Here is a 13054-nt window from a genome sequence, read left to right as displayed (position 1 = left end):
CACCCAGCCTTCCTCAGTAGGTGTTTTGAACATGTTCTATTTTTTGGTTCCCCTATGTTTTGTTTTTAGGGATAGGGACAAGTACTTGGTTTTTTTTGAGATAGGTCATGTACATGTGATGATGCCTATCTGTTTTGGGGCGGTGTATGTATCTATTACCAAGATACCCGCCGTAAGCGCTTGTTATTCTTAACCCTATGACTTATATGAATGAAAAGTATTTCGTGTTTAAGGGTTATGTTTGTGTTTTTACCGTTTGATGCATTCATCGTGCGATGGTAACTTTTGTAACAAATAAACTTAAATCTTTATTAAACTTGCGTGAAGCAATAAAAGAAAAGTAGAAAAATCCCAACACGGGTTACACATGTGAATTTGAGAAGATAGTTAACTCTTGCTGTTAGGAGCAAGGTTTTACAGGTAGCATTTCCTCAACTGGGCGATGTTCCAACTGCGCGGTACTGGCGTGCCATCTAGTCGGGATAGGCGGTAGGCCCCTTTACCCAGATCTTCTTGAACGACATAAGGGCCTTCCCAGTTTGGACCCAGTTTTCCTGAAGGTTCCATTCGACTTGCTTCGTTGTCACGCATGACGTAATCACCCGCTTGGAAACTTAGCTTAGCCACCCGTTTGTTATAATATTTTTCCAACGCTTTCTTGTATCGTGCCTCGCTGATGGCGGCCGCCTCACGCCTTTCTTCCAACAAATCTAAGCCCTCTCTCAGCGATTGGTCGTTGTTATTGCCTATGCTGAGACAGCGTAATGATGGTAACCCTGCCTCAGCGGGTATCATTGCCTCCATTCCGTAGGTGAGGCTGAATGGGGTTTCGTTGTTGCTAGTTTTGGGCATCGTTCTATGTGCCCAAAGGACATGTGGCAATTCTTCCACTCACGAGCTTCCCTCGTGCCCCAGTCGTTTTTTGATGCCCTCTATCAGACTCCTGTTCGTCCGCTCCACCTGTCCGTTACCCTGTGGGTGTGCTACCGACGTGAAAATCTGCTGGATATGGAGATCAGTGCACCATTCCTGGAAAACTCTATCCGTGAACTGTGTCCCATTGTCACTTACCAGGTAGAGCGGTAACCCGAACCTGCACACGATGTGCTCCCAGAGGAATTTTTTGGCATTTTCCGCCGTTATCTTAGCCAAAGGTTTTGCTTCCACCCATTTGGTGAAGTAATCAACCGCCACAATTAGGTACTTCAGCTTTCCGGGGGCCGGCGGGAAAGGTCCTACGATATCCACAGCCCATTTCTGGAAAGGCCACGCTGCTGTCACCGGTACTAGGCTGTTTTTGGGCCGTATTGTCTGAGGAGCAAACTTCTGGCAACTGCGGCATTTTCGCAGTTCCGTTACAGCGTCTTCGTGCATCCCGGGCCAGTAATATCCCGCACTGTGGATTTTGGCCACCACTGCTCTAGGTCTGGCGTGTATGCCGCATATACCCGCGTGAATCTCGCTGATGAGGTACTTTGCCTCTGCTGGGGAAACGCATCGGAGCAACGGACCCAAGTAAGATTTTCGGTATAGGACACCATCATTGACTTCATATTGTAGCGCTTTCGTTTGTACCTTTTGTGCCTCGCCCTTGGCGGGAGGTAGTTCACCTGTTACGAGAAAGCGTAGGATCGGAGTATACCAGCAAGGTTCTTCTATTGTGACCGCGGAAACACTCCGTGGTTCGATTGAGGGTGTCTGTAACGTTTCGACTTTGACTTCCTTTTCCATGCCTGAGGTGGCGAGTTTGCTTAGGGCGTCTGCTATTTGATTCTTCCCTCTGTGTACATGGTTGAGCGTGACCTTGTCGAAGGAATCCATGAGTTCTTTAGTTTTCGCCAGGTATTTCGCCACTTTAGCTTCATACGTTTCGCTTACCTGATTGTTAACCAGCAACGAGTCGACATATGCGTCTACTCTGGCTGCCCCCATGGATTTTGCCATCCGTAACCCTGCCAATAATGCCTCGTATTCCGCTTCATTATTTGAACATTCAAAGTCAAAACGTAAGGCGTACATTAGCCTGATTTGATCTGGACTTATCAGCATTAGGCCTGCACCGGACCCCTTTCCACTAGATGATCTATCAGTGTATAGCTTCCAAGTCTGCCTTGCGGTGCTGGACTCTGGTATATCTTGAATGACTGGGTCCGTAACGACTTCTCCTTCCGGTATTTCAGCTAAGAAATCAGCAATCACTTGCCCTTTAACCGCCGTTCGCTTCTGATACTCAATATCTAGAGCCCCCAGCTCAATGGCCCATTTAGCCAACCTGCCCGAAACCTCTGGCTTGTGCAGAACCTGCTGTAGCGGGTAGTTGGTTAAGATTTGTACATGGTGTGCCTGAAAGTACCTTCTTAATCGCCTCGTGGCGTGGACTAATGCTAAAACTAGCTTTTCCAGTGTAGGATAGCGCGTTTCAGGCCCCGCTAGCACCCGGCTTATGTAGTATATAGGTGTTTGTTTCCCCTCTCGTTCGACCATGAGCACGGCGCTCACCGCTGTATGAGCTGCCGCTAAATACATTTTTAGTACTTCACTGGGTCTGGGCGCGGTCAGCGTAGGCAACCTTTCTATAAAACGCTTCATTTCCTGCAGAGCCTGTTCCGCTCCGCTGGTCCATTTGAAATTCTTCTTGTTGAGGCAATCTTTTAATGTTTTTATGAATGGTAATGACTTTTCGGCGTGCCTCGCTAAGAACCTGTTGATTACCACCAGTCGTCCATTTAGGGCTTGAGCTTCTTTCAGCGTTCGGGGAGAAGGCATTCGCGATATGGCCGCTACTTTTTCTGGGTTAGCTTTAAAACCGTCTCGGGTGACGACTACCCCCAGGAACTTCCCCTCTTCCACCCCAAACGAACATTTCTTTGGATTTAATTTTATGTTGTATTCTCTGAGCCGCTGGAAAGTTTCCTCTATATCTGCCAACATCTGTTTTTCTTCGCTGCTTTTAATTACGAGGTCGTCTACATAGACTTCCAAATTTCGCCCAATCTGTGTTTCGAACACCTTGTCCATGAGCCTCTGATAGGTAGCTCCTGCGTTTCGTAGTCCGAAGGGCATCTTGGTATAACAGAAGATGCCGACGTCGGTATGAAACGCTGTTTTCTCTTCATCTTCCTTGGACATCTTAATTTGGTGGTACCCTTTATACGCGTCTAAGAAACACTTGAATCGATAGGGTACCAGGGAATCGACCTTTAAATCAATCTCGGGCAACAGGTACGCGTCTTTTGGGCACGCCTTGTTCAGGTCTTTGAAATCGATGCACATTCGCCATGTGCCATCCGGTTTTTTCACCATGACCGGGTTAGACACCCAAGTATGGTATTGTGTTTCCCTGAGAATTCCAGCTTCCACTAACTTGCGTACTTCTTTAACGACCGCTGCCCGGCGGTCCGGGGCCATGCTGCGCTTACCCTGAGCGACTGGCTTAACGCCTGGTAGTGTGGCGAGCTTGTGTTCCGCTTTGTCACGGGGGACTCCCGTCATATCGGAGTGCTCGAAAGCGAAAATGTCCGCGTTTCTTTTTAACAATTGCTTCAAATCGCTCTTAACTTCTGGGGACAGAGTGTCCCCAATTGTGACCATTTGGTCCGGGTGGCGCGTGCTCAATACCCATCTTTCTGGTCCCGTGGCCCCGGTGGGCCCTTGGCGACATCGTTTGGTATTCAATACTTCTCCGATTTTATCGAGAAATACGGTAGCGATACCTTGTGGTGTTGGGAACTTCATAAAACCTCTTGCCGTGGAGACTATGGCGTCTAACTTTCCCAGGGTGAGTCTTCCGATAATCACGTTGTGGTATGACTCAGCGCGGACCACAAGGAAAGTTAGTAGTATGGTTCTTTCTTTGGGTGATTGCCCGAAAGTTACCGGGAAAGTGATTTGACCAATAGGATCAACCTTTTCCCCTGTGAAACCTTTGATAGGGGCGTGTACTGATTCGAGCAGCTTCCTATCTTCTGATTGCATTCTGTTGAAGCAATGTTCATAGATGATATCTTCTGAGCTTCCGGTGTCGACTAGGATTCGCCTCATGCGATAGTCTCCTACTGCCGCGGAGATGATCAGGGCGTCTGTGGTAAGATGCAAATCCTCCATTCGTGGTTCTATAGTCATTGTTGCTAACATCCAAGGCTCGAGTGTGGAGAAACTCCGCTTCGCCCCCCTTCCTATGTCAGCACGAACCATGTTCAATTCGCGCGGCCTTTTGCCTGCCGCCTTGTCGTTCTCCTCCTTGACCACAGGCGGGCCTTGCTTGATATCTCGCACTAGGTGTGCCAATTTACCCGACTTCACGAAATATTCGATCCGTTTCTTAAGCTGAAAGCAGTCGTTGGTATCGTGCCCGCTTCCCTTGTGGTACTCACAGTATTTACTCGTGTCTTTGTTCGGATTATCTTTCAGCGGCTTTGGTGGATTAAGCCTGAGGTTTTCTGAGGCAAGAATTTCAGCCGGGGTCTTGCTTAAATTGGGATATTCAGATCGAGGTTTTGACGTCTCGTTCTTTGAATAGGAGCTTCGGTGTCTGTCGTATCGCGAGTCCTTGTCGTTTCTCTGATATCGGTCTCCCCTATGTTTGCTTTTAGACCCTCGGTGATCTTTTTCCTCCTGACTTTTTAGGGCTTCTTTCTTTCTGTTGGCTGCGTGGCTGGCCGCTACCGCCTTTTCCTGTATAACATATACCTTGGCTATTCGCAGTATTTCATCTATGGTTGGGGGTACCCCATCCCTTCCATGCAGTGTTCTTAGTAGTTCGTCATCATTAACCCCTTGGAGGAATGCTCCGCATGCCAGGTCGTTGGTGACGCCTGGTATCGCCAGGCTTTCTTTGTTGAACCTGATGATAAAGTTTTCTACCGTCTCATTGTCTCGACGACGAATATGAAGGAGTTCGTTCCTATCTTTCGTATGTCGGTGCTGCTGACTAAACTGTAGGATAAACTTTGATTCCAAATCTTCAAAACTGTCTATCTCGCCTGTGGGCAGGCTGTCCCACCATACTCGTGCCGCTCCCACTAGGGTTTGTACGAACATTTTACACCATAGGGGCATGGGCCAGCAGGCCACTTCACCCGCGCTCTTAAATAAATTGAGATGGTCGTCCGGGTCGGTGAGGCCATCGTACTTACCGACCGTTTGGGGCATTTTAGGTTTTTCCTTGATAGGAGCTTCAGCGATCCTACGAGTGAATTTGGATCGGAATGTCGCGTCTACCGGCTTGTATGGTTTGGTTAATTCGTCTTCTTCCACGTTCACGGGTTGTGCGGGTGGAACATTCACACCCGGGGCAGGTCCTGCCACCAGACTGGAGTTTTCCAAAGGGGTCACCCGGGGTCTGACCGCGTTTTCTCTGTCGTGCACAGGTTCAGTTGGTGCTTGGGTATACATTGGTTGTGGAGTTGGAAAATTCCACCATGGCGGCATGTAAGCCGCGTATGGTGATTGAGAGCTTCCTTGCGCTGTTCCCTGAAACGGATACGCTGTTCCCCCGTATGAGGGTAAATACCCGAAAGGGGGCGCATAGCAATACCCTGGGAAATACATCTGATTTCCTGGTGTGACAGGGGCATTCATTACCCCCGTTGGCATGATAACCGGCTGATGAGGTGGTGTAGATAACGCCGCCGTAAGCGCGGCTGAGTATAGTGGCGGCATTGGGTTAGAAACCAACGGCTGGTAGTATTGAGGCGTACTGGTTTCTGACACTAAGATACTGGGGCTCGCCGAGGTGATAACAGGAGTGGAGTAGAGGCGTGAAGCCTGTGAAAAAACAGTTGTTCCCGGAGCGAATGTGTTACCGCCAGTCCCCTCCAACCTCCTTGGTGGTGTTTGAGAGGGCATATAGAGTAAAGGGTTTGTAACCACAGTCTGGGAAGAGACGGTGGTGATATTGTCAAAACCTGGAGGTGGCCCTTCCGCCTCGAACTCTGGATCTAACGACCTCGTGACGGCCGGAGAAGACTGTGGAACGATACTAGTTCCCGCCCCTAGCGCCAAATTATTACTTGCCAACGTTTGACCAGCCATGTTCTGGTTACTTGCCATGAAGTTCTTGTCGCTAAATAGGTCCCACGGATGGCGCCAATGAAGAAACACTGACCTAAACAGCACCTACGGCTTCAATGATTAGTGACTCGAACGCTTGGCTGCAAAACAGAAACACCGTTAGGACTCGTTACAGGAATGGGGTTATTCCTGTAACCACCCTCCGGCGTGAGAATAAGTATTGGTTTATGAGAGAAGTTTTGGAGAAGAAGATGTATGAGAACAAGATGATCATACCTTATACGTTTGTCTCTATATATAGGTTTTCCATTAGGGTTTCCTTTATCCCAGGATGTATTCCGATAAATTAGAGATTTACACGATCTTCCCGAAAAGTTGGAGATTTAGTTGTGCACCTTCCATGTAGATATGGAAGGTTCTAGAATAAACGTTTGTATTTATATAAATATAAAAGGTTGTAACCGGGTCGGGTTGACCGATGCGGGTCACACCTCGTCATATATATATATATGTATGTATGTATAGATGTGTGTGTGTGAGGAGAGAGGAAGTTGGCCCGTGAAAACCGGCTGTGGGAGGACGATTATGACGGTGCTGGGGGTGGAGCTGTTGGGGCGGCGACGGGAGGACGGGCCGGAGGACGGAGCCCATACCCTCCGGTCTTACTTATAAACACGCAACTTCAAACATAGCATAAGTTAGCCTCCTTTTTTTAAGATAAGTTAATTTTCAATCCCGATTATCTCCGTCTATTGTCTAAGTATAACATTTTCTTCACGCTTGGATCAACGTATTATAGCTTAAGACCCCCTTTTCGCTAAACAAGTTAACCAAATAAATATCAAAGACCTATACAGGATTTGGTTTGAAATCAAAGTGTATGTGTCAACATAATTTTGCTATTGTAAAAAGTAAAAGCCACTCAAAACATTGTGATTACAAAAGTATAAAACCACCTCTCGAGAAAGTTTAAAGATACCAAAAAGAAATATAATTTCCTCATTTTGGAACCTTATTGGCTAAAATTATTTAACCCAACTTTTGCAATACAGTGATTGAACATCATGGACTCTTTTTCTGATCTAGACCTTCATTTTTTTTTGGAAGGCCAGACTTTATCAGCAAACATAAGCTTACATCAATAATACAAATATCCCCCAACGGATATATTTACATCTCAATCTGATTTTCCCCCTTTTACATACAAAAATTAAAACGACTCCATTGTTCCCACGAAATTGTGATACTTCGTCATTTAGCAAACTTAACACATATCTTAACTACAACATTGTTGGTATTACGATTCATTAACTAGGTCTTTATCTGTGTAAACATATCCTTATAATATGTGAATTTATCATGTTAGTAACAAGCTCAAAACAAAACTAGAGGCACCCTGCTATTTATAGAAACTTTCGAAAATGATAAGCATTGGAGAATAATTAGTAATTGTCCAAATATGGAAATTCATATAATAAAACTCTAAATAAATGAATACTTGCTATTTATAGCTAAGTTAAACTCAAAAATACCAAAAGTTCCTTAAATGGAAGCTTTAGTTTCAAAACCGACAAAAATTTGTTACATTTGCAACGCAATCGATAACCGTAGACCTAATTAGTCATATCAAACTTCAGAAAAGTTGAAACTTACTAAATATAGCTAAGGTGAGCTATAACGAGAAAAAGTTTCCTTAATTAGAAACTAGAAAACCTAAAACGATAAGATGTTACGTATGTTACACTATTTTCCATTTTAAGCGATTCTTGAGCGAATTTAATTAAATATATTGTTTATTTGATTAATAAATTTATAAAAGTAATTATTATTTATTAATTTGGAAATTTAATAATAATGTATTAAATCCTGTTGATTTTGAATAAAACCTAACAATTAGAGAAAATTTCCCTTTTTGTCCTTTATGTTTGCACTGAATTTTGAAACGTGCCCTTTAAAAATTTTAGTTTCAATTTATGTCCAAAAACCCCTTTTTTGTATCACTTCATGTCCTTTCTACCAAACTGAGTTAATTTACTTAGTTAGGTTTATTTAATGCAAGTGTATAATTGTCATTTGAACCCTGAATTTTGAAACATAAAGGACAAAAAGTGAAATTTGGGGATAATACCTAGAGTTTTGGTTAAAATACAACTTCTACGCCTCCACCCTTCGCAAAATTCGATCCATAACACTTTCAGATCACCCTCATTCAGCCAAATTCAACAAATCCAACCCACATCTCTCCTTAGTTCGAAAGTCATTAAGCTTCACCATCATCCTCTTCAGTTTTCTCAAGAACAAGAACATACAAAGTAAGATTCAAACCCTAACTTCTTTATTTTGAATTAATTCATGAACAAAACTCTAAATACACATAAATGTAGCGGTATAACGTCAACAAGTCGTTAAGTAGTCTTTATATGGAACATATATGTGAGTTTGACAATTAAAACACGTTAAAAACTCAAATCAACAACATCAATTTTCGTAACAGCTTATAATCCCATTTTGTTTTGATTGTAACGGGGTCATACAAACACCAAATCACTTGGCTCTTGAGTCTAAAATAGTCTACAGAATGTGTAGATCATGTACAAAAGGTTTCATAAATTTTTCGAAAACCCTTAACTAGTTTTTATGATTTTTAGATGACTAAGGGTAAAATTAAGTTTTTCTAACATAACTTTTGGTCCATTACGAGACTCATAGCCTGATCAATATAAGTTAGGATTTGAAATTATTACAGAAGGTACTCCATTGAAGTGAAAACTTTTCACACTAGTCCTACATCAGTTGAATAAACATTACTATTATTTTATGAATTTTGGCGTAAACTATCGCATAAACATTAGTATTTTGCCGTTGTGGTGATCTAGTATATTTCACGATTTTTTTTTGTAAACATTTAGTTCTAAATAAAATTATACAAAGATACCAAGACATATATGAATGACTCATTTAATTTTAAGAATTTAATTCAATCATTTACTATTTTAACAAAATCCACAACACTGGTCTAGAAATCAGATCCGAACTGAAGCTGTCGGAATGTTTTGTTAACATTCTAACTTGCTTGAAATTAACCTATTACGATGTTTATATGATGAAAAAGTATAATTAACGTCATCCAACATTAATAATAGCTTGAAACTTTAAGTATGAGAATTGTTTGTCAATGTTAACAATGCTTATCAGTTCATTTATCATAATCCTTATACGTGAATCATGTTTGTAGCTTTCACGTAGGACAAATCCTTATCGAACTTAGTGTACGCATTTGCAACCATCTTCGTAACCAGTGAGTTTACATAACATTTTTCATTTAAACTTTTGGTTGATACATGTATACTTAAACATTAGCAATAATGCCATAATATATTATCTTTATACTTCTTGTTTTAAACATTTACTCTGTGAACAAACGATACAGTACAATCATTAACTTTAATCAAGCGAAGTGAAGTAGATTATAGAACTATAGGTCTAACAAACTCATCCTATTTGATGACAATGATTGAACCATCACTCATTATACATTTGGTTAACTCATGGAATTGAACCTGTTTCAGTCACTAAGGTTGATTGTACATATAGTTTTAGATAAACCTTTGACATGCTAATTGCTTAACACATCTTTCATATGCAAACCTATTTATGCTCACCAACTATTTATAGTTGACCTTTTTATCTTAACATATTTCAGGAAACAATGCATGATGCTCATCAGGATATCATACCTTAGAAGCTTTGGGACTTGGATTAATTTTAAATTTGAACTAGTTATCTTTTGTTTGAACAATTTGTTTAAGGTATGAATAATCTTTAATTTGATTAATGAAATATCTAAATTTTTAGTTGATTTGTGTGCCTATGAATAATTTCGTTTCACCCTGACGTTTCCGCCATCGGTCAGGGTGTTAGAAAAATGACTCCACTTTTGAACGGTTTTTAACCCATAGATAGCCAAGCGTCTTTATTTCATCAAGCATCTTTCTGATTTCCACCCTTGCTGAATTGAACACTACTCCATTTGAATCATTTCTTAGTTTTCAAATCATCCGGCACGCGTTCAAAATTACAGATTGTAACAATTGTTTTCTTCACCTCATCTACTGTAACACCTTGAAAATTTGTGTCCAATAAAGTATAAACACGTGTCATAAGCTCTGAACGTGAGAAAGAATACTTTGGAGGGACTAAAGTTGACAAACAGGGAAACTATGTGAATATAAGGGTCCAAAGTGTCAACAATGGATAAATATATTCTAAAATAGCCCTACATAATGTTTATACCTTCCAACGAATAAATCATGGATCATACGAAGCGAAACATAAAGGAAAGTGAGGAATTACAAACTACAGGGGCTAAAAGTGTCAACATGTGCAAAGTATACCTCTGAGTGACCTTTTGGCAGACCCGAAGCTTTGTAACGGTAAAATATACTCACTAGAATATGTGGTTAAAACTTCATAAAGTTTCGTTATCGTATGAGAAAGTTATGATCAAATTCGTGTTCGAGGGGTTAAAAGCGTCAACATTGAATTCTATGGCCTTATGAGTGGTTACAAGGTTAGTCAAGGACTTAACCAAGTTAGTAAAAGTCCCAAGGCCCTTAAAAATCAAGTTAGAAGGCTGGAAATGCAATTTAAGGACTTAAAACCACGTTACAAAGGACCAGGGACTGAAATTGCAAAGTTTGAAAACTTGTTGACTGATCAGACAGGTCAGGCGGCCCGCATTAGAATCCCTGGTAACCCCAGGCGGGCCGCATCAGACTCCCAGCAACAGAAAACGTGGACAACTGCCATTTCAGGCCTGTTAACCGACTTTGAGAGCTTGTTTTATATACCAGGGGCTGCCCCAATGGTATTTCATGCATAGGGGGCACCTGTAATGATCTTGTATCATGTGTAGACTTGTTTGGCACCATCCTATAGTATATAAGGGACTTGAAGTTGTGAACAATTCATGCATTCATTTACAACTTTGCACAAGTTCACTTCTGGAGCTCTCTGGACAGCAAGCACTCTTCCTTAGGCTCTCTAATCTCAATTAGACTCTTGTAAGTGTCCTTAACCCTTCCTAATTCGTTTTAGCTTAGTTAATTAGCTAAAAGTCAAACCATCGTAATTAAGGTTTGACTTCGTGATTAATTAAAATGTGCTCTGTCAAATCACGAATTAAAAGTACCTTTAAGTAGGTAATTATGTGGGTAACAAACCCTTAAAAGGGTATTTCCAGATTCCCACTCTAACTATGTTAATTGTCGAGTCAAAGCTTGTTATAAAAAGTCAACAGAAAGGTTATTTGCGAATTAATACATAATTAGCAATGTAGGATGCATGCAACCTGTTTAATCATTAAAGTATTTTGGTAATTAATATAAGAACATGTTCCAACATGTTCATCTCGACAATTTTCAGTTTAGGCTCGGTTTGGAACCGAAAGTCGCAAAGTTTGACTTCTGCTTTGACTTTCAGTTCTGACCCGTTTAAGCCGAGGTTAGGATTGCCTTAGAGCTTCTTTTGAACCTATTTACATGTTAGTATAACTCTCTGAGATTATACAACTTGGTTCATTAGATATCATATTCACATGCATGTTTCCGTTAATCGCTTATATGTTGACCATTATGCCCATTTGACCCTAAAACGTGATTTTTGAAAAGGTAAAAGGGTAGGCACCTTAGCTACTGATTTATAAACTTGCACCCAAAATTTGAAGTCAGTTTGAGGTCTAGATTAAGAGTTAGGCTCAATAGCGTAATTAAGAGCTTCTTTACTAATTAAATGGCGTAAATTACGTATAGCCTATCAAAACCCAAATTTTTATACCAAACTTTTTACCCACTGTTATAAAATAATATTTTGGGATTTTTGGAGATTTTTATTTATTTTTAGGTTGAGCATAACTTAGTGTTCTAAGATTAATTCGGTTTATGCCGGTTTTACCCTTTTTAGCCATAAAATGAGTTTTACAAAACCTTTTGACCTCAAACCAATTTCTACTGATTTGTTATGATAAATAAATTATTTTGAGTCTTCTGGATTATTAAAAATATCAGCTTTTTACAGAAAACCCGGAAATGGCTCCAAATCGCCTTTTTAGGCATTTTTAACGCATAAGTGTGCACTAGAACCTTATTAAGCTTAAGGGATTGAACCTACTGATGCAATTAGTAAATTTTTATATTTTAAATAGTAGGCAAATGTTCTGAAATCAGAATTCCAGAATTGACCTTTTAGGCACATGTGAAATTACCAAAATACCCCTACGATACATAGTAATGTTAAAGATAATAAATTTCACATAAATTTGATACCCTACTGTTACAACTTAGTAAATTAAGTATATTTACTAATTTAATCAGACCTGTAACTCAGGTTATCATTTTAACCCTTTTACACCTTATAAAATGACCAAAACGCCCTTATGAGGCATAGTTTTGGTTTAAAATCATTTGGGGCATAATGGAAGGTATCATACTGATATCACAACATATTTTAAGCATATTGACTTCAGAAACTTGTATTTGACTCTTATGGTTACTCGTTACGCATTATACGCGTTCGGATCGGCTTATGTGACTAGTTTGGAAATTTTAGCCGAAACGGGTCAAACCATATCTTTTTGGTCTCAAAATCCAGAATGTGATTATGTTACCCATATAAAACAAGTCTGCAAGCTTGTTGGGACAAAACCACATTCTAAAACGGTCTTCGCCTTATTGTGCGTTTAAAACCGTAATCTTTATATAAAACTAACCGGTCTAAGCTTAAGACCCGTTAGGATTCTAATAGGTTATTAAAACCTTAATTTCCAGATTTAGGAGCCCAGTAAAAGCTACGTGCATTCGTTATATTTGGTTTATACTTTGCTCAGGTAAATACGTTTAACTTATTTTCCCTATACGGGCTTGGGGTACGGTATATAAAATACCGCTTGGTCGGGGAATTGACCTTAACCGGTCTTGGTTATGTGCAGTCAAATTAACCCGTTTAAAATGTTGTTTTGTTTGTTTAACGCCTTTGGGGGCTTAAT

Source organism: Helianthus annuus, chromosome 11, assembly GCF_002127325.2.
Source record: "Helianthus annuus cultivar XRQ/B chromosome 11, HanXRQr2.0-SUNRISE, whole genome shotgun sequence".
Taxonomy (NCBI): Eukaryota; Viridiplantae; Streptophyta; class Magnoliopsida; order Asterales; family Asteraceae; genus Helianthus; species Helianthus annuus.
This window is presented reverse-complemented; position numbering follows the sequence as displayed.